The 3673-nt window shown below is 40.7% G+C and overlaps 1 pseudogene; it reads right to left on the bottom strand.

Annotated features, from left to right (window-relative positions):
* Positions 1–1549: 1549 nt before the first annotated feature.
* LOC116082522 lies at positions 1550–1828 on the bottom strand (annotated as a pseudogene).
* Positions 1829–3673: the final 1845 nt, after the last annotated feature.

Here is a 3673-nt window from a genome sequence, read left to right as displayed (position 1 = left end):
TCTTCTTCTTCTTCTCCTTTCCCTTATTCTTTTTTTTCTTGCTATATTTTATCTTTCAGTTCCTCTAGGAACTTCCAAGGGCAAGGACCATAATTTTTATTTCTCATTTTTCAGCACACTGGAAATAGTGTCATGCACAGAGTAAACTACTTGTCAAAATAAAATTTACAATGTTGTGGACTGTTTTAAAATTATGACTAATTTTAAAAAATTCTGCTTTGTTTTGTTTTTTAAATAGAATTCACAATGATGGGTTTCATTATAACATCTTGATGTATATAGATCAAAACTGTTGATTGCTCAATGTCATCCACTCAAGGGCACCCTCTTCTGCTCCCGCTCCTGAGTACATGCTCACATGTTTGTGTGTGTGTGCATGCGTATGTGAGTGAAATCTAGATTCTACATATGCAATATTTGTCTGTTTTATTTTGCTTAAGATGATGATCTCTGGTCTCACTCATTTTCCTGAAAATAATGTATTTAGTTTTTCTTTATGGATAAATGAAGCCCCACCATGTGTTGCTAACAGACATCACCGCTGGCTCCTTATCGTGGCTGTTGTGAATAATGCAGCAATGGACACGGATGGGAAGTACTTTGTGCTCTGTTGACTTAGAATCCTTCAGGTGCATAACCCGGAGTAGTATAGCTAGATTATATGATGGTTACATTTTCTTTTTCAGAACTGCATACTCATTTCTAGAGTAGCCGTTCCAGCTTACATGTCTACCAGTAATGCATAGAGGTTTCCCTTTCCTTCCAGACTCAACTATTTGGTACTATTTGTCTCTTGGGAAAGCTACTCGATGGGACAATGAGATAGACCCCCAGTGAAGTTTTGATTTGCATTTACATGATCAAATGAAAGTGATCAAATGAAGTTACATTTCAAAGTCTTTTGTACTTCTTTAAGAACCAGTTTTCAATTCATTTGCCCACTCATCAACTAGATAATTGCTTTTTTGATTTTTTTTTTCTCCTTGGGCTTTTGCTGTTTTGGCCTCTTTACTGATTCTAGATATTAATCTGTGTCAGATGCTTAGCTGACAGATGTCCTGCTGCTCTTCGGCTGCCTCTTCACTCTGTTCATTGTTTCCTTTGCTGTGGGGAGCTTTTAATTCAAGCCTGTTTGTCAATTCTTGGGCTTATTTCCTATGCAAGCAGAGTCCTTTTTGGAAAACTCCTTGCCTGTGACTCTTCAGTGTTTCCCTTTAAAAGTTTTTGAGGTCTACTTTAAGATCTTTGATCAATTTTTAATTATTAACAACAATAATAATTATTACATGATTATACACATTATATAATATATAAATAATATAAGCATAAAATATAAATATGATAGTAAATATTATTGTTATTACTATATTACTATAGTGTTTGATACAGGAGAGCAGATCCAGTTTCCTTTTTTTTTTTTTTTAACTAGTCAGTCATCTTTTATTGGACACTAGTTCTCAGTCAGGACATGAATGAAGGTTCAGCCAGCTGAATTCTTCCTAGATTGGAGCAGGGCAGGCGGTTATGCTCAGTGATGCAGTGCCCTCCATAGTGACCTCTTTAGTGGTGTTTGTATCGTTGCTCGTGTTTGAGTTCCTTGTAAGAAATGCAGTAGCTAAAAACCATGTGCGCTGCTAGCACCATGTTAATCTCCAAGATGCTGACTTTCCAAATGTTGGTGTACTTGCTGTAAGTGTTGGTCATACCCTCTCTGAAAGGCTCCTGCAATGCCACTGGGGGTGAAATCCTACATGGATATCCAGCTCAGCCACTTTCCAAGTTGAACCTCCATGAGCTTCTTCTTCTTCAGTGGCACGAGCTCCGCCATTTTGCAGTCCTGGTGTCTGCAAAAATCCAGCCGAGCATGAGGGCTTCAGTTTCATTCTTACATGTAGACCATTCATTTTATTTAGCACAATTTGTTAAAGAGGCTGTTATTATGAGACAGTTTCCAGAGTCCTCCCATCTCAGGGAGAAGTTCCATCTTGCTGGTGGGGCCAAACTGAGTTCATTTTTGCAGGCCCCAGAACCAACTTTTTTTTTCAAGACAAGGTTTCTTTGTATAGTCCTGGTTGTCCTGGAACTCACTTTGTAGACCAGGCTGGCCTCAAACTCAGAAATCCGCCTGCCTCTGCCTCCCAAGTGCTGGGATTAAAGGCGTGCACCACCACCGCCAGGCCAGAACCAACTCTTATTCTGCTTCTTCGAGAATTTCATGTTTGTCTGTTAACCAGTAAAGGATGCAAAGAGGGAAGTTGTCTATCCTGTTATCTGAACTAAGACACACAAATAGTCAGTTGCCTGTCTTGATTTCATTGACTCTATGCAGCCTGCCCACTCCTTTCTTCCATCATTACTCTAAATTCCAGACTAGAGTCCAGGAGAGGACCTGACTGTAAAAGCTGAATCAGAACCCTGAAACCATGTGACCCGGATAAAGCCCTGTCACCAACATTAACGTCTTGATTTGTGGGGAACCGCAGCTGCCACCCTATACATATATATTGAACACCTGGTCTCCGGCCAGAGCAGAGAGCATTGAGATAAACAAGCCTTAGTTGGAAAAGCTGTGTGCCTCTAGTTTATGATGGCATGATTTCTTGTAGCCTATTATGCTTTGCCACGTAGCCAACGATGATTGGGACCAGGGAAAATATTTAACCCACAAGGGCTGGGGGCTGGAGAGAGAATATAAGAAGTAGTGAGTAAGTATGTAGAATTAGGGCTGGTGATGGGTTATATAAGATTTAGGAGTAAGTATGTAGAATTGGGGCTGGTAATGGGATAGGAGAGAAGATGTAGATATAGAAGTAAGATGTAAGGATAGATGTAAGATGTAGAATTAGGAATAAGTATGTAACTAATAAGATGTAACTAATAAGATGTAAGTAGTAATAAGTAAGATGTAAGAAGAAGATATAGAAGAATATAAAAGAAGCTAGCTAGAGAAGAAGTAAAAATGAAGGTTCCTGATTAAACTGCATGGAGAAGGGCTTGGTGTTTGCCTCCTTATGTCCAGCTGAGCTGGAAAGGCGTGCGGCATTGATTAACTCCTTGTGTCAAAATATGATTGGTCAATGCAACAGTCTACTCCTCTCCCCACCCCCACCCCCTGCTTTGTGTTCCAATCCTATAAAAATGTACAATCTCCCTTTAGGGGTGCAGTTCGGAGGCAGAACTGGCTGCCTCTTTGTGAGCCCCGAAAATAAAGCTTTCATTTTTAAACTTCTGTGTCTGAAGTGAGTTTTTCTTGGCTTCCAATTAGTGCCGCAACGCTTTTGGTGCTACTAGTCAGCGATTTTGGGGAACATCTCTCCATTGCCCGATGTTCTGGTTATGTTGAGGTCAGTACAGTTTTGGCAAAAGTCCCACAGAGGTGACGATGGGTCCTCAGTGCATGACATTAACGGACATGTGACAGTAATGGGTTTACTACTGTCTCTGTTGCCCTTGATAGTCCAATTAGGGCTCTAACTGAAGGGTTTCCCCTCTGATCACCGATCAGGTTTTCTTTCTGGTTGGTCTCTCTCTTGGGAGAGATGAGTCCAGACTATGCAAATACAGCCTCTCCCGCGTGCTGTGCCTGGTGAATCGGAGGCTGGGTAGACGGCCCAGAGTTATTACTGTCCTATGTAACGGCAACTTTGTTCTTTTCTTGTCCTGTCCACATTTG

This window comes from Mastomys coucha, unplaced genomic scaffold (assembly GCF_008632895.1).
Source record: "Mastomys coucha isolate ucsf_1 unplaced genomic scaffold, UCSF_Mcou_1 pScaffold7, whole genome shotgun sequence".
Classification (NCBI taxonomy): domain Eukaryota; kingdom Metazoa; phylum Chordata; class Mammalia; order Rodentia; family Muridae; genus Mastomys; species Mastomys coucha.
This window is presented reverse-complemented; position numbering and strand designations above follow the sequence as displayed.